Source organism: Stegostoma tigrinum, chromosome 40, assembly GCF_030684315.1.
Source record: "Stegostoma tigrinum isolate sSteTig4 chromosome 40, sSteTig4.hap1, whole genome shotgun sequence".
Lineage (NCBI taxonomy): Eukaryota > Metazoa > Chordata > Chondrichthyes > Orectolobiformes > Stegostomatidae > Stegostoma > Stegostoma tigrinum.
This window is the reverse complement of record NC_081393.1, coordinates 16,068,856-16,087,263: the sequence shown is the minus strand read 5'-3', so window position 1 is coordinate 16,087,263 and position 18,408 is coordinate 16,068,856. Positions and strand designations below refer to the sequence as shown.

At 42.3% G+C, this 18,408-nt stretch overlaps 2 protein-coding genes across 5 annotated transcripts in view; one reads left to right on the top strand and one right to left on the bottom strand.

Annotated features, from left to right (window-relative positions):
* ikbkb (inhibitor of nuclear factor kappa B kinase subunit beta) overlaps positions 1 to 10,301 on the bottom strand; it is a 70,741-nt gene extending 60,440 nt beyond the window's left edge. The window contains exons 1-2 of one of the 2 annotated variants that reach the window (XM_059641045.1): positions 10,122 to 10,301; positions 6,820 to 6,894 (exon numbers count right to left, since the gene is read on the bottom strand). The gene's annotated coding sequence lies outside the window, so the exon portion shown is untranslated. The remainder of the gene's footprint in view (positions 1 to 6,819; positions 6,895 to 10,121) is intronic. The other variant, XM_048522835.2, reaches the window with a different exon arrangement.
* The window catches only part of plat (plasminogen activator, tissue), a 47,807-nt gene continuing 39,295 nt past the window's right edge, over positions 9,897 to 18,408 (top strand). For all 3 annotated transcript variants that reach the window (XM_059641047.1, XM_059641046.1, XM_048522838.2), the window contains exon 1: positions 9,897 to 10,011. The gene's annotated coding sequence lies outside the window, so the exon portion shown is untranslated. The remainder of the gene's footprint in view (positions 10,012 to 18,408) is intronic.

Below are 18,408 nucleotides of genomic sequence, written 5' to 3'. Positions count from 1 at the left end.
AAAAGGATATTGCCATTATAGACTGGACAGGCTCAGCCCGAATACTACCTACCATGCAAGAGAAAAGCAAGATGATAAATACAGCCAAAATAGGAGGAAAGGAAAACGTGACAGAGAACAAAACAGTGACAATGCAATTATTGACTCTGACAATGTAGTGTTCCACCAATACTGACCGTCCAACACAGCAGCATGCCTTAAGTGGAGCTTGTCAGCCTATATCAGATTTTCAGGTCTCTGTTATGGTGATTCACAATCTTCTGTGTTGGTGGCAAGAATATCACTGACAAATGCATGTAGGAATACAAGCTCACACCTTATGGCCACCATCTCTGCACAGTTCAGTCAAAGGATTAGTGTAATAATACTAAGTTGTGATCAGCAAGACAAGGAACGTAGTACCAATAGATTTGAGATGTGAGCCTGCACCCTTGAACACAATATATGCACCAAGAACTCTGTTGCACTACCAGTGTAAACAGAACAAGATTCAAGGAAACTCTCTGGAATAACAGAACTGTTACAGAACATAAAACAGTACAGCAGAGTACAGGCCCTTTGGCCCACGATGTTGTGCCAATCTTGTAGCCTAAACCTAAGGTCTATCTAACCTCTACCCCTACCTATAGTGCAGGAGCTCATTCAACCAGTTGTATCCAACAGCAAGTCACCAAATCTCACTTCCCCATCATCTCCCCATTAAATCTGCAAATATTTGTCAATTTCTGTGACAATGACATTTGAATCTACCTCCACCATGCTGTCAAACAGCACATATCAAATCTGAACTATATGTTGCATATATGTTGCTTCCTTTTGCTAATCACTTAAATGGTATGCTTTGGTTCTCAACATTTCTGCCCAAGCCCCATGGGAATATTCTGTGTTCTTCTGTTGAAACCCATCATGAATCTGAATACTTCAATCAAATTTCCTCTCAAACACTTCTTCTCAATGAGAAACAGTCCCATCTTCACTAATCTCCACAGGACTCAAGTTCCTCAATCCCAAAGCCATTCAGGTGAATCTTATCTTCACCCTTGCCAATGGATCCTTCCTAAAAATCAAATGCCAAGAAGTGAATACTGGACTTCAGTTGAGGCCATATTAGTGCTCTATACATGTTAAACACAATTTCTTTGATTTTTTTTCACAATGCTCCCAATTATTCAACCCAGGATTGTGTCCTTTATTAACAACTTTTCAATGTGTCCTGATGTGTAAGCATATACCCAGATCCTTCTACTCCTCAAGTTCTTTTAAATTTAACCATACATTTTGTATTGTCTGCTCATTTTTCTTTCAAAAAGTTAATTATTCACATTACGTGTTACATTTATTTGTACTAATCTACCCATTCCACCACTGATGCCCTATTGTAGCCTATCACTATCGTTCTCAGATATACTTGCAGAGATAGTAGGAACTGCTGATGCTGGAGAATGAGATAACAAAGTGTAGAGCTACATTTCTGAAGAAGAGTCCACACCCAAACAGTCAGCTTTCCTGCTCCTCTGATGCTGCCCAGCTCTACACCTTGTTGTCTCTGACAATACTTGCAGGTTTTGTGTCATCCATAAATTTTGAAATTGTGTCCTGTACACCCAAGTCTGCATGATTATATTAAGGAAACAGGGATCTCGGCACAAACCCTGGGGAGCCTCAGTCCTTACTGTGACAGCAAAACAGCAAGAATATAAAAACTGACAGTAAGAGCTTCTTTAAACATAGCAGAAGAAAGCAACATGTCAAAGTGAACATAGATCCCTTACATAATCTGGGGAGATGTTTACTGGAAAGGCAGAAAATGGTACAGGAGATAAGCAGATATTCTGCATCAGTCTTGCAGTGGAAGAAGATACTTCACAAGAAGTATTAGACAAGCTAAAAGAATTGAAGGCAGATAGGTCCGCTAGCCCTGATGGCTTGCTTCAAGAATGCCAAAGAAAAGTAGCTACTGAGATAGTGGATACACTGGTTTTAATTTTCCAAAAATTCTTGGATTCTGGAGAACTGCCAGAGGATTGGAAAACTGTCAATGTAACACCCCTATTCAAAAATGGAAGGAGGCAAAAGCAGGTAGCGAGACACCAATTAGCCTAACATTTGTTGTTGGAAAAGTGTTGGAATCAATTAATAAGCAAACAATAGCAGAACACTCAGAAAATCATAATCTAAACATGGAGACTAAGTGGGGCCTCATGGCAGAGAAATTGTATCTGACTAATTTAGGAGAGATCTACTAGGAAGTCTCACAGAGTGGATAGAGGGAAACCAGTAGATGGGTGGTATTTGGACTTCCAGAAGACATTCTACAAGGTACCTCACAAAAGGTTAAATCATAAGAACTCACAGTGTTGTTTGCATAGACAGACAGTTGGCCAATGGGCAGGAAACAGCAAGTGAGGAAAAGGTTGTTTTTCAGTTTGATAACCTGTGACTAATAGGGTTCCACAGAGATCAGTGCTGGGACCACAATCGTTTTAAACAAGATTTGTTAATGAATTTGAAGGAAGAAAGAAGTGAATGTTGTGGAGCCAAATTTGCAGACAACACAAAATTAAGTGGAAAGGCTGACTGAGAGAGAGTCAAATAGTTTACAAAAAGGTATAGATAGGTTAAATAAGTGGGCAAAAGAGTCTAATGTGGGAAAATATGTAGTTGTCTATTTTAGAAGAGAGAACAAAAAAAAATTATTTATAAGGAGAAACACTGCAAAAAGCTTCAACACTAAAGAAACTCAGGGGCACTTAGATTCACTCAGTCATACAGCATGGAAACAGACCCTTCAGTCCAACCAGTCAACGTTGAACATAATGCCAAACTAAACTAGTCCCACCTGCCTGCTCCTGACTCACATCCCTCCAAACTTATTCATGTACGTATCCAAATGTCTTTTAAACATTGTAACTGTGCTCACATCCACTACTTCCTTTGGAAGTTCATTCCACACACAAACCACTCTGCATAAAAAAAGTTGGTCCTCATGTCTTTAAAATCTTTCTCCCCTCACCTTAAAGATATGCCCTCTAGTCGTGAAATCCCCATCCTTGGGAAAAGACAGCTACCAATAACCTTATCTATAACCTTCATAATTTTATAAACTCTATAAGGTCACCTCTCAACTCCTACGTTCCAGTGAAAGAAATCCCAGCCTACGTTTATAATTCAAATCTTCCGTCCCTGTGCACAAAACACAGAAAGCTATCACACAGGCACACCAGGTAATTAGGAAGGCTAATGGAATGTTGGCTCTTTATTTTAAGGTGGTTTGTCTATAAGAGTGGGGAAGTTTTACTATAATTGTATAAGACACTGGTGAAACCACATCTGGAGCACTGTGGGCATATTGGTCCTGTTATTTAAAGGAAAGATGTTAGTTCATTCGAGGCAATTCGAAGAAAGTTCACTAGGATAATCCCTAGTTTGGAGGACTGTCTCATGGGCAAAGGCTCAACAGGTTGGGACTCTACTCACTGGAGTTTAGAAGAATGAGAAGTGATCTCATTGAAACATAAAGGATTCTTAAAGAGCTTAACAGGGTGAACGCGACTATCCCTTTTAATCCATGATCTTTAGCTTTATTGACAACCTAGTTATCTATGTGTTGCATTATCTTATTTACCCATTGTGTTACGTCATGAAGTAACTCGAATAATTTATTTGCCCTCATCAAATCCATGCTGCTGCATTAGTTCACATTTGTCCAAGTGACTGTTAATTTCAACCTGAATTATTGTTTATTACGGAAGCAAAATGGAATTATGATAGTTTGCAGAAGCAAATTCTGCTGTTCAATGGAAAAAGAGGAACAAGAGGTGGCAATTCAGCCCCTCAAACCTGTTCTGTTCATCAATCAAATCATGGTTAATCTGAATCTTACCTCCCTCTACTCACCTTGGTTCTATATCTATTAATACCTTGTCTTAAAGGGAGCAGATGTAATGGTAGTGTAATTTGATGAGTAATCCAGAAGCTCAGGCTCATACTCTTTGGGCACTGGTTCAAACCCCACCATGGCAGTTGGTGGAATTTAAATTCAATGAATAATATCTGGAATTGAAAGCTGGTGTCATTGTGGAGACTATGATAATTATCATTGACTAAGTCATCAATTTCATTCATGTACTTTCGGGAACAAAATCTGCTGTCCTTGCCTGGTCTATTCTATTGGCTCAGAAGAATGACGTTGCCTTTTAACTATTTCTACCAAATGGTTCAATAAACCAATTAGTTCAATGGCTTTTAGGGACTAACAACAAATGCTGGCCTTGTCAGCAATGCCCACATCTCATTAAAGTTTGAAAATAAATACAAAAGTCAGCTAATCTCCATTCTAAAGTGTTCAATTGAACTTCTGCCTCAACAGCTTTTTTGAGGGTGAGAATTCCAGAATTTAACCCCCAACTTTGTGAAGAATTGCTTCCCGACGGTGTTCTAAATAGTAACACAAGTTGCACATTGGTATCATGCCCAATCACATTGAAATGCCTGAAATTACACCAGTGTTTCCAAGAATTAGAAATGAAATTAAGCCAGCACCAACCAACCAAGACCATCAAGATCACTTCTACGATGCAGGCCAAATAAGAACTCACATTGTCAAGGAGTGTCCTCTGACTAAAGTGAAGGCTGGCTTTAAAAATTCCATCTTGCCATTGGCAAGGTTATTTCGTGGTTCCATGATAATATGCATGCTAAATAAACAAATAACTTCCCTAGCATGTGGTCATGAACCACATTCTTGACCTGCTGATAATGTGCTGTCTTGGTGCACCCACAGATGTGGAGAAGCTTTAGGTGGTCAGGAGGTGAGTCATTCACTGCAGACTTCCCAGCCTCTGAATTGCTCTCAAAGCCATATGGTTTATATGGCTGGTCCAGTTCAGTTTCTTGTCATTGGGAACCCCTGGATGTTGATTCAGCAGTGTTAAGAACAAAGAAAATTACAGCACAGGAACTGGCCCTTCGGCCCTCCAAGCCTGCGCCAGTCGAGAGCCTATGTCTAACCTGTCATCTATTTTCTAAGGGTCTGTGTCCATTTGCTCCCTGCCCATCCATGTACCTGTCCAAATGCATCTTTTAAGATGCTAATGTGTCTGCGTCTACCACCTCCGCTGGCAATGCGTTCCAGGCACCCACCACCCTCTGTGTAAAGAACTTTCCACGCATATCTCCCTTAAACATTCCTCCTCTCACTTTGAACTCATGACCCCTAGTAATTGAGTCCCGCACTCTGGGAAAAAGCTTCTTGCTATCCACCCTGTCTATACCCCTCATGATTTTGTAGACTTCAGTCAGGTCCCCCCTCAATCTCCATCTTTCTAATGAAAATAATCCTAATCTACTCAACCTCTCTTCATAGCTAGCACCCGCCATACCAGGCAACATCCTGGTGAATCTCCTCTGCACCGTCTCCAAAGCATCCACATCCTATTGGTAATGTGGCGACCAGAACTGTACACAGTACTCCAAATGTGGCTGAACCAAAGTCCTATACAACTGCAACATGACCTGCCAACTCTTGTACTCAATACCCCGTCCAATGAAGGAAAGCATGCCATATGCCTTCTTGACCACCCTATTGACCTGCGTTGTCACCTTCAGAGAACAATTGACCTGAACACCCAGGTCTCTGTTCATCAATTTTCCCTCAGACTTTTCTATTTACTGTAGTGTTCGCCCTTGAATTTGATCTTCCAAAATGCATCACGTCACATTTGCCCGGATTGAACTCCATCTGCCATTTATCTGCCCAACTCTCCAGCATATCTATGTTCCGCTGTGATCTCTGACAGTCCCCTTCACTATCTGCTACTCCACCAATCTTAGTGTCATCTGCAAACTTGCTGATCAGACCACCTGGTGTTAAAGCAATTGAACACCAATGGCCAGAAAGTAAAGACAGGAAGAGTACAGATTCTCTGTCATTTGAAATCTTACACTTGTAAGAGAAAGATTATTTGCTATTTATCAGTCTAAGCCAGAATCTTGTCCAGGTAATGTTGTAAGTGGGCCCTCATTGTTTCTGAGGAGTTACAAATGGTACTGAATATCACTCATTTGTGACCATCTCTATGCTTGATCTTATGATGGAGGGAATGTCAATGAAACAGCAGATGATGTTTTGGCCAAGGACTCTTACAAGGGGCTTGTGGTAGCTGTGAGCCAGGAGGCCCAAGTTCAAGCCCTACCTGCTCCAAGTGTGAAATAATTCTTGTTTTAAAATTCATTCTCAGGAACAGGGCACGGCTGACTAGATCAACATTAGTGCCCATCCCTAATTGCCCATTAGGGACAGTTAAGAGTCAACTGCATTGCTATCAGTCTGCAGTCACATGCAGTCTGGTCCAGGTAAAGATGGCAATTTTCCTCCCTCAAGGACATTAGTGAACTAGATAGGTTTTTCCCCAATATTTGACAATAGTTTCAAGGTCATCATTAGACTTTTAGTTACAGATTTTTTTGAATTCAAATTCCACCATCTGCCATCAGGTCCTGAAAACATTACCAGGGTCTCCGAATTAACAGTTCAGCGATAATACCATTAGGCCATCATCTCCCCTTTATGTGTGAACAGGTTGAATAGAAAATATCTACCCTGTAGTGTAGGCCTAGGAACGGGTCCAGCAAGGACCTTCCTCAGTGATGTTTGAGAACAAAGACGATTGGCTCCAACAAATACAACAGTACTTCTGTGTGCTAGGCAGGACTCCAACTAATGGAGCGTGCTCATTAAATGCTTTTTAGGAAGGGGTCCTTGATGTAATGCTTGGTCATATGCTGCGTTAATGTCAGGAGCAGTCATTCTCAACTTACCTTTTGAATTCAGCCCTCATCAGTGTTTGGAACAAAGCTGCAATGTGAACAGAAGCCAAATGCCCTGGCGGAAACCTAACGAAACATTGGTGAGAGGGTTATTGGTGAGGATGTGGTATCTGAAAGCACTGTCATTGAATCATTGGGCAGCACAGTGTCTCAGTGGTTAGCACTACTGCCTCACAGCACCAGGGACCTGGGTTCAATTCCACCCTCTGGCGTTGTCTGTGTGCAATTTGCATGTTCTCCCTACATCAGTGTGGGTTTCCACCAGGTGCTCCGATTTCCTCCCACAGTCCAAAGCTGTGCTGGTTTATTGGTGTTCAGGGCTGTGTAGATTAAGTATGTTAGCCATGGGAGATGCAGGTTCTTAGGGTAGGAACATGGGTCTGAGTGGGACGCTTCAGAGAAGCAGTGTGCATGTGTTAGGCCAAATGCCCTGTTTCCACATTGTAGTGATTTTATGAAATTGAAAATGATTGCACAGCCATTTAGCTCATCAAGTTCATGACAGTTCCTGACAAACAATCCAGTTATTCCTATTCCCTGTTCCTTAACAAGCATCCTCAATCTTTGCTCCAAGTAATTCTGCAGTTCACTTGTGCAAAAAATATTGATTCTGTTTAAAGCAGCCCAAGACTATTCATTCCAAACCCAAATCAGTTATTGCAAAATAACTTTTCACTGTGTTCTTTTGTTAGTCACCTTGAACTTGTGCCACGTGGCTACTGAATCTTCAACCTCTTTCTTTAAAATTTACATAGAACATAGAACATAGAACATTACAGCACAGAACAGGCCCTTTAGCCCACAATGTTGTGCCGACCATTGATCCTCATGTATGCACCCTCAAATTTCTGTGACCATATACATGTCCAGCAGTCTCTTAAATGACCCCAATGACCTTGCTTCCACAACTGCTGCTGGCAACGCATTCCATGCTCTCACAACTCTCTGCGTAAAGAACCTGCCTCTGACATCCCCTCTATACTTTCCACCAACCAGCTTAAAACTATGACCCCTCGTGCTAGCCATTTCTGCCCTGGGAAATAGTCTCTGGCTATCAACTCTATCTATGCCTCTCATTATCTTGTATACCTCAATTAGGTCCCCTCTCCTCCTCCTTTTCTCCAATGAAAAGAGACCGAGCTCAGTCAACCTCTCTTCATAAGATAAGCCCTCCAGTCCAGGCAGCATCCTGGTAAACCTCCTCTGAACCCTCTCCAAAGCATCCACATCTTTCCTATAATAGGGTGCCCAGAACTGGACGCAGTATTCCAAGTGCGGTCTAACCAAAGTTTTATAGAGCTGCAACAAGATCTCACGACTCTTAAACTCAATCCCCCTGTTAATGAAAGCCAAAACACCATATGCTTTCTTAACAACCCTGTCCACTTGGGTGGCCATTTTAAGGGATCTATGTATCTGCACACCAAGATCCCTCTGTTCCTCCACGCTGCCAAGAATCCTATCCTTAATCCTGTACTCAGCTTTCAAATTCGACCTTCCAAAATGCATCACCTCGCATTTATCCAGGTTGAACTCCATCTGCCACCTCTCAGCCCATCTCTGCATCCTGTCAATGTCCCGCTACAGCCTACAACAGCCCTCTACACTGTCAACGACACCTCCGACCTTTGTGTCGTCTGCAAACTTGCTGACCCATCCTTCAATCCCCTCATCCAAGTCATTAATAAAAATTACAAACAGTAGAGGCCCAAGGACAGAGCCCTGTGGAACCCCACTCACCACTGACTTCCAGGCAGAATATTTTCCTTCTACTACCACTCGCTGTCTTCTGTTGGCCAGCCAATTCTGTATCCAAGCAGCTAAGTTCCCCTGTATCCCATTCCTCCTGACCTTCTGAATGAGCCTACCATGGGGAACCTTATCAAATGCCTTACTGAAGTCCATATACACCACATCCACAGCTCGACCCTCATCAACTTTTCTAGTCACATCCTCAAAAAACTCGATAAGGTTTGTAAGGCATGACCTACCCCTCACAAAGCCGTGTTGACTGTATTTGATCAAGCCATGCTCTTCCAGATGGTCATAAATCTTATCCCTCAGAATCCTTTCTAACACCTTGCAGACGACAGACGTGAGACTTACCGGTTTATAATTGCCGGGGATTTCCCTATTTCCTTTCTTGAAGAGAGGAATTACATTTGCCTCTCTCCAGTCCTCAGGTACGACTCCAGTGGAGAGCGAGGATGCAAAGATCTTCGCAAGTGGCGAAGCAATTGCATTTCTTGCTTCCCAAAGCAGCCGAGGACAAATCTGGTCCGGGCCTGGCGACTTGTCAATCTTAATGTTTGACAAAATTTTCAGCACATCAGCTTCCTCTATCTCTATCCATTCCAGCATGCACACCTGCTCTTCAAAGGTTTCATTCACTACAAAGTTCGTTTCTTTCGTAAAGACAGAAGCAAAAAACTCATTTATGCAATGTTTAACAGTTTCAAATAACTCTATCTAATGCTCTGTTCATTTTCTGTGCTGATAACAATGACAACTGATGACACATTCCACCAATTTATCAACAATCAAGAGGAGATTGATGGGCAATTGGGGGTAGGGTGGGCATCAGGTGTTGTAATTGGCCGAGTTGGTTTGTCTTGCTCTTAGCGCACAAGACATAACTGGACAATTTTCCACACTGTCAGTGTAGCAGCTGCACTGGAACAGCTAATGACAAAACACAAGTGCTTAGTACTCTTGTTAGAATATTGACAGTGCCCACAGCTCTGGCTATAACAATGCCTTTTGCGATTTCCTGATATTGTACAGAGAGACAGGAATGCATTGGTTGACAGAGATACCATATTTACTGATGTGGATGGCTTGGCAGACTGAGAGACAAGGGCACACTAACAGAATGAGATTCAAAAACACAATAGTAGACTGAGACACTGACACACTGGCAGAGTGAGACACTGACAGATAGGGTCACACTGGTAAATTCGGGCTCAGAAAATAATTGGCAGATGGAAACTCGGGGAGACACTGGCAGACCGAGAAGTGTGGCCACGATGCAATCTGAGATTATGGGAATCACTGGCTGACTCAGATAGGACACACTGGTGGACTGAGAGAGCAACTTCCTGTAACCCGTCCCTCTAGATATGCTGAATATGAAGTCAAGACAAGCCAATGAGTTCTTTGACCGGTTTCCCTTGGGTAATTACGGTGAGAGATGATTTTCTCCAATGACTTGCAGCAAACCCACGGTAAAGTGGAGATTTAGACAGACGCTAGGAAAGGTAAACGGGTCGCGGGGCGGGGGGAAAGTCGCTTACCCAAGGCACGCTGCGGGCTGGGGTCTTTCTGTGTCTCTTCTTCACTCTTTCTAGAAACTTCAGAACAGAGAATTTGGATTTGATCCTTTTACAAGGTGGTGTTTCTGCCGCCCTCCTCGAATTTACCCCAGAATGTTTGTAATTCTCGCCAAACTCAACTTCCGGGTTCTTGCCCGGGGGGGAAATGTCATCACATGGTCCAGGTTAGCGCACCCTAGCAAACTAAACTAATCCGGGTTAAATTCAGTAGCTAGCTTTAAGTAACCCGTTTCATTTAAAACAACCCTAGCTAACTAAATTAGCCTATATTAACTAATCCGGGATAATTATTTAACCAATCTGGTTAGTTTGTACCAAATTTGGCAGACTAAAATCATCCCGATGAGCTAAATAAAATCAGGGGAAAAAAACTGTGGGTGCTGGAATCAGAAACAAAAATAAAAATTGCTGGAAAAGCTCAGCAGGTCTGGTAGCATTGTGGAAAATTCTGGTTTTAATCCTGATTGATTAACCTTGGCTAATAACTTTATTCTGGATTAATACAACAAATCCAGGCTAACTGAACAAAAACTGCATTGAACTCTGCATTCAAGCTCAATTCAAGCTGTTTTAACCAAGACCAAACAAACTCATCTGCAATAACTAAATTACTGCTCTGGTTTTGGTAACCTGGGCTACAAGAATTAATCCAGGTTAACTGAATTAGCCCAATCCAATTGTAACGAACTACATTAACTCAGTAGAGATAAACGCACCCGGGGTTATCTGAACTGACACTGGCCACTGCAATCAACTATTCCTGGGTAACAAACACTTGGCTGGAGGTAAATTTTTAATGTTTGTGAACTTTCTGAAACAGCGCGAATGTAACATGTTCAGTGTGAGCACTGCCATGTATCTCCTACTAAATTCAAATTTACAGGCCAGCATTACTATTATAGGAGGAAGAAGTGCTCAGGTTAGATATCTGACTGCTGCAAGGCCTATTCAGTCACCAATGAAACAGCGTGGAGCTGGAGGATTATAGCAGGTGTGGCAGCATCAGAGGAGTAGGAAAGCTGAAGAAGGGTCCTGGCCCAAAACATCAACTTTCCTGCTCCTCCGATGCTGCTTAGCCCGCTTTGTTCCTCCACCTCCACACTGTGTTATCTATGACTCCAGCATCAGTAGTTCTTACTATCTCTGTTCAGTCACCAGTTTGATTGAGGAGTTAGTTAACCCCAACGTGCAATCTCCCAAGTTTAAACTGGGACAGGCACAGCCTGGTTAGCTCCCCCTACACTGCATACCACCTGATTGAAACATTACTGTTTCACGGTTGTAGTTACCACAATTATTTTTCTTTATCCCTTTCTGGGATGTGGCCACTGCTGGCAAGGCCATTACTTATAGTGTATCCCTAATTGATTTGGAACAGTGTGGTTTGTTGGGCCATTTCAGGGAGCACTTAAGTACTGACCACATTGCTATGAGTTTGGAATCTTACGTAAGCCAGATGAGGTAAGAATGGCAAATCTTCTTCCCGAAAGGGCATCAATGAATCAAACAGGATTTTGCAATAATCACTTGATTTCCAGCATCCAAAGTTTTTTGTTTTCTTTTAAATCATTGATAGTAGTCGTGGACCCCATTCCATTGAGTTTGTCTTTCGGCTGAGAGCATTCTCCTTTTGCCAGTCTGTTATCTCCATGTCATTCTGCACATGCATCTGTTGGGGAGGAGGAGATATCAATTATTCACCCAAAAGCCTTTAAATTGTGCAGATTACATCTGTATAGAATATATGCACACGGATAATATGCTTTGGAGGCCGAGAATACTGAGATATTAGCATCCTTAACAACCCACCTAAATCACACTAGAGATGCTACACAAACCATTCCTTAGTGCAATGTAAGAATAACTACCATTGCAATGATAAATGTGTGGATGTTCCTCAGCTGCCTGCATGATCTGGACAGATCCAAACCACCGATCTGTAGAGGTCATTCTGCAACCAGAAACAGAAGAGGATGTTCTTTATTCTCTTAATCAGATGCTGTGTTCTGATCTGAAACAAAGAAACCAAATTAGCAATCAATGTATTTGACAATCAAGTAGTTTATGACTGGGGCTGATGAGGGGCACTGGGATCATACGGTGGTAAGTATCCTGTGCAGTGACTGCAGCGACCTCAGTTTGGTTGAAAACCACATCAAGTAGCTTATCCTATGTGCAGCTCAGGAGTCAATCCTGGACATAGCAGTTGAAGTCTAGCAGCAGATGCATTCTGAACAATTGGTGAGAAATTATGTCTCTTCCAACTCAAGTCAGGGACTCCATCAACACAATGCCACAAGGTGGTGTAAATTAACAGCTGAGATGATATTCTAAGAAGCTGAAAAACTTGGCATCAACAATGGCATGGAGGGGTTTGGTTAAAGAGGTGGAATATGGCTTTAAAGGAAGAAGCGAGAGAGGTGCAAAGGGAAGAAATTCCAAACCATAAGGCCTTGAAAACTGGCTTTTGAAAGAGAAAAGAGAGATGTATCAGTAGTAAATTTCTGAATTTAAGTTGAGAACAGCTGAAGTCAAGTCTGTCCATGGTGAAACAAAAGGAGGAGGAGGAGATGAACGTTTTTGGCAACTAAATTCCATCAGACTCAAGGGATAACAAGGTGTAGAACTGGATGAACACAGCAGGCCAAGTAGCATCTTAGGAGCAGGAAAGCTGATGTCTCAGGCCTAGACCCTTCATCAGAAGCTGAAAAAGGACCCTCCATCAGACTCGAAGTTGCTTCCTGATTTATTGAAAAATATTCAAGATATCATGCTGGATTATAATGGTGATAGCAATAAATCAAGTAATCAGTGTTAGTAACTTCTACCTACAGTAAAATTAGTTAACTTTCTCTTTGAACCAGTGGATAACCAGTATCTCTGAGTCACAAGCTTTGAGTGTCAGTTCTATACCAGGTGATTGAATGCTTGGAGATCCCCTCATATCTTCGTGGTTTTCATTGTTCCGCACCCAACCCTTGGAAAGCCAGACCACTACAAGGTGTGGCTGACAGCTGTGCTGTAGGTACACAATGTAGTAACGTTTTAACACACACATCCCCAATCTCATTCCTGACCATATTAAGCAGAGAAATGTTGGACTTGCATTGTCTGCAATTTGAAATTGTGATTAACATGTCAATGTCTGATCAATGAGTTGCTAAGACTGCTCATAATACAACCATTTCCCCTTCTTCTATCCCATCTCTGGTAACCTATTAACTAGCGCAGTGATTGGTAATAGTGCTGCAGGAATATTGAGAGAGAGCAGAATGAGGTGACAGGAAGATAGAGGATACACAGGGAGGCTGCAGTGGAGATAGAATGCAAGAGATGTGGGCATGGGGTTTATCCTCCAGAACAAAGGCCTCAGTGCCAGAGAAGAATAAAAAGGGAAAGCTATTCCTCCAAGCTATAGAGAGAGCCCACTGACTGTCAAGATCTCAGGACTGCAGCGTTATCAGTTCAGTTGGTAGCCATCTAGCTGCTGAGTTAGAAGGTTGTCTATTCAAGTTCCAGCAGCTACAGCAAAAGTACTTAGCTGATTTTCCATTGCAGTACTGAGGGAACACTGCACTGTCGAAGTACAGTCTGGGGGAAATCACTATAATGTCAGAGGGTCAGCTTTGAGGGCTTGCTTCACTATTGGAGGAGCAGAATTAAGACAGTGTTACACACTTGGGGCATCAGTACCTGAATAACTCTGCACTGTCAAGGGCAGTATTAAGGGTAATCAGCCAGCTGGAGTGACAATATTGAAGGAGTGCTGCACTATTACAGGGGCAGCGCTGAGGGACCACTCAACTCTGATAAATGCAGAAACAGAAATATGGGGCCTGGTGCTGCTCATGGCTTAGATCTCCAACCTTGGCCCCATACCTAGCATGAGCCAAGTGACCCTGCCCACAAGTTAAGCACAACTATCCCATCCACACCCCCCAACGCAAGCTCAACAGACCCCAAAAGTTTCCGACTCCAGTTATTGAGCCCTGATGTGCCTTTGTCCTCAGCCCTGACCAGTACCTTGGGAATGGTGCCCTATCAGAGTAAAGTATTGAGAGACCGATGTTGCAGGAACAGTGTAAGAGAGTGTTGCAATCTTCCAGGAGCGGGATTGAGGGAATGTACCATGAGGACTGAACTTTGGGAGGGGCTTCATTAAGGGATTGCTATACTGTTGAAGTAAAGGTCTGAGGGAGCATTGCGGAAGTATTGCACTGTTGGAGGGTAGTACTGAGACACCATTTCTTTGTTGCAGAGACAGTACTGAGGGAGTGCTACACTGTTGGGAGGTTAGTTCTGAGAAAGTGCTGCACCACTGGATGGTCAGTTTAGAGGAAACATTTCATTATTGCTGATCAGCACTGATGGAGCCTTGCACTGTTGCAAGGACTGGACCGAGGGAAAAATTGCACTGTTGGATGCACTGAATTTTGGATGAAACGTTATCTCGAAGTCCCATTTGTTCTAACATATGGGTGAGAATCCAAGGCATTGTTTGAAGAAGAGCAGGATGTTCTCAACAACCAGAACTTTAATTATCCTTCATCCAACATCCCTAACAAAGACATCTGACTGTTTAACTTATCGCTGTTTGTGAGGGCTTGCTTTGTATTTCCTACATTACAACAGTATTGAGATTGTAAAACTACTTAATTGGCTGGAAAGAGCTTTTGAGATGTCCTGAAGTGGGAAAAGGCATTGCGGAAATGTGAAATACGAGACAACAAATGAATTATGAATCCCTACCACCACTGTCTGCCAAATCTTAGCAAAAGAAGGAGTCGGTCAGGATTTCAAACTAATTAATGATTTCATACCATAAGTGCCAACAGGTGATATCTGGCTATCCTCCAGTCCTTGACCACACTATTTTGGACCATATGGCAAGCTGCAAACCACACAAACCACAGCGTTTAGTACTCTTTATAGTGGCTGCCATTGACCTCAGTTTGGTTGAAAGCCACATCAAATAGCTTATGCAGAGTGTGGTTCGGGGGTCACTCCTGGAGATGGTAGTTGAGGTCCAGCAGCTGATACATTCTGAACTGTTGATGACAGATCATGCCTCTTGGAACTTATAAGTCAGGGACTCCATCAACACAATATCACAGGCTGTGTAAATTAACAGCTGAGGTGATGTTCAAAGAAGCTGAAAAACTTGGTATCAACACTGGCATGGAGGGGTTTGGTTAAAGAGGTGGAACGTGGCTTTAAATGGAGAAGAGAATGGTGCAAGGGGAAGATATTCCAAACTGCTAAATCTTGGTTTGTGTGGTTTGCAGCTTGCCATATGGTCCAAAATAGTGTGGTCAAGGACTGGAGGATGGCCAGATATCACCTGTTGGCACTTATGGTATGAAATCATTAATTAGTTTGAAATCCTGACTCCTTCTTTTGCTAAGACTTGGCAGACAGTGGTGGTGGTAGGGATTCATAATAGTCAGGATTTCAAACCATTTAATGATTGTCACATCATACGTGCCAACTGGACATTGCTAGTCCTTGACCACACTATTTTTCTCTGTATGGCAAGCTGCAAACCACAGAAACCGGTCACACCCTGCAGGAGGTGAACAGAGAATATTTCACAACTACCAACCTTCCTCCCTCGACATCATTTACTGGTTATTGATCAACACATTGACTGAACTCACCTTTGTTTAACGCATATGCCTGTAACTCAGCAAGTGCCACACCATTAGTCAGTGCAAAAACATGCTAGGAATATGTGACTGAGCTTTATTCATCTTCACTATTGCAGCAGACTCCATATATAATTAGAAAATGACACCAAGCACCTTAAGGCATGTGAAAAATTTGGTTACATGAAGGATATTAAGGGGGAGGGGAAGGTGGAGGTGGAGAAGTTCAGGGAGGGAATTTTAGAATGTAGGGCAAAGGCAGCCAATAGCTGTACCAACAATGTCTCGGCACAGAGAAGACGGGCATAAAAAGCATGTTTCGGAGGACTGCAGTAATTGGGCTTGGAGATGATGAGTGATGGAATGGTTTTAGCACAGGAGGAGACCATTCAGCCCATCATATCTATTGTATTATGGTAATGATTCTGAAGGGGTTAATGTTCATATTACATTGGTTCCACTCATTCTTCTGATGTTAAATGCTGTCTGTGGATGGAGTCAAGGAGTTCTCTTCCATTCAGAGAGGGCAGATGTATCAGTACCAGCTCCCTAAGGTCATAGTCATTATGCCTAACCAATGTAGATGTAGTTATTATGTATGTACTTAGTAGCGGTGTAAATAATTAAGATTTTCAAAAGGGAATTGGAACATTGACTGAAGAAAAAAGATTGGGCTATGGGAAAGGGCAGAGGAGTGGGACTAATTCACTTACTGTGGCAGAGAGCCAGCAAAGACATTATGGCATTTCATTAGATGACAACTCCTGATACATTGTGTTATTTGTCACATCTCACAGTATGTGATACTAGGTAAGGGTTGTTTCACATAGATCCACTGCCGCCAGTCCTCCTTGTTTTTGTTTTGTCTTGAGCCTATCCGGTTATTAATGATATATGATACACCATTGTAGTGTATCCACAGAAGAGGCCATCCTCTTATATAACAAGAAGGCTTTTTGCACAAGCAAATAGATTGCAGAATCTCTATAGTGTGAAAGCAGGCTATTCAGCCCATTGAGTCCACACCAACCCTCTGTACAGCATTCCACCCAAACCCAGTCCCCTTACCCTATCCCTGTATTTCCCATGGCTAACCCCTCTTGCCTACACATCCCTGGAAACTATGGGCAATTTGGCGTGGCCGATCCACCTAGCTTGCACATCTTTGGACTCTGGGAAGAAACTCGGCAATCAGAGGAAACCCATTCAGACACCACATTTACAATCGCCCAAGGCCCACACACCAAGAGGTCTGACAAACAGCACAATGTACCATAATAACTAAATTAGTCCCACTCCCCTGCCCTTTCCCATTGCCCTATCTTTTTCCTTCAGATAATGTTCCAATTCCCTTTAGAAACCTCAATTATTTATACCTCCACTATACTGTCATGCGGTGCTTTCCAGCTCTTAACCACTTGCTGCAGAAAATATTTTATCACTTCTGGCTCTTTAACCAGTCACTTCAAATCAAGAGTCCTCTGGTTCTCTAACCTTACACCAATAGGAACAGTTTCTCACCATCTGCTTTATCCAAAGTCTTGTTTTTATAAACTTCTACTGAGTTTCCTCTCAATCTTCTAGAAATTAACAGTCCAAAGTTCCATAATCCACCTGTGTACCTGATGCTTCTCACTCCTGGAATCACTCATACAAATCTTTTAAATTCCTTCTCTAACAAATATACATGGAATTCGTGGAAGGATCAGAATTTCAAAATTTGTGGCAGCCTGAGAGCCAATGAAGGTTGATGAGCTCAGAGATGATGGGTGAATGAATGAATTGAAGTTAACAGAGGATGGGAGGCAGGCCAGGGGAACATTTTAGTTGTCAGATTTAGGGCATGAGTGAGCTGGTTATATCCACCCTGGTCATGGTTTACTATGAGACCATAAGACCATAAGAAATACACACAGTTGTAGGCTGTCCAATCCATCAAGCCTGGTCTGCTATTCAATAGTTTATTTGAACCTGTTGGACTATAACCTACTGTCATATCACTTCTGACTTTGTCCATCACAGTCTAAGGCTGGCACCTCCACATCATGCTATTCAACAGGATCATGGCTGATCTATCTTACTGGCCTTTATGGAAAGGTAGCAGCCTTGTCAATTAGATTTCTGTGAGGTGACTCATAGTCCAATATCATCAATACAAATGATATCAGTGCAGTGATTTGAATTTGTGAATGGGAAATTGTTTGAGTGGATGACACACTGAGCAAGTTCAAAGAAACCAAATGCCACAAGGAAACTGTTCTTGGCAGCAGTGACAGTTTTCAGCCCGGTTGTGGAGCTGTGCAATTACACAATTTCATTGTGCAGGAACAAAACAAGCAATACGATTTCTACAAAATTCCCTTTCTTCTTCCCCTGGGCTCCCTAGCCATACACAATAAGTCTGAAGCTCCATTATGCACCCCAGCATTTTCTCAATTCAAAGGATTAACATTTCAGGTTTTATTTTTTTCATTTCCAAGAATTTTTCTGTTCTTCCGATTTTCTGGGTAAGCCTCAATTACAATGTCCCTTTTGTCATCATACATTATTCTTTTCATTTTCTTTTTCATTTATATTTTCCAGTCCTGTTACATTCTTCACCT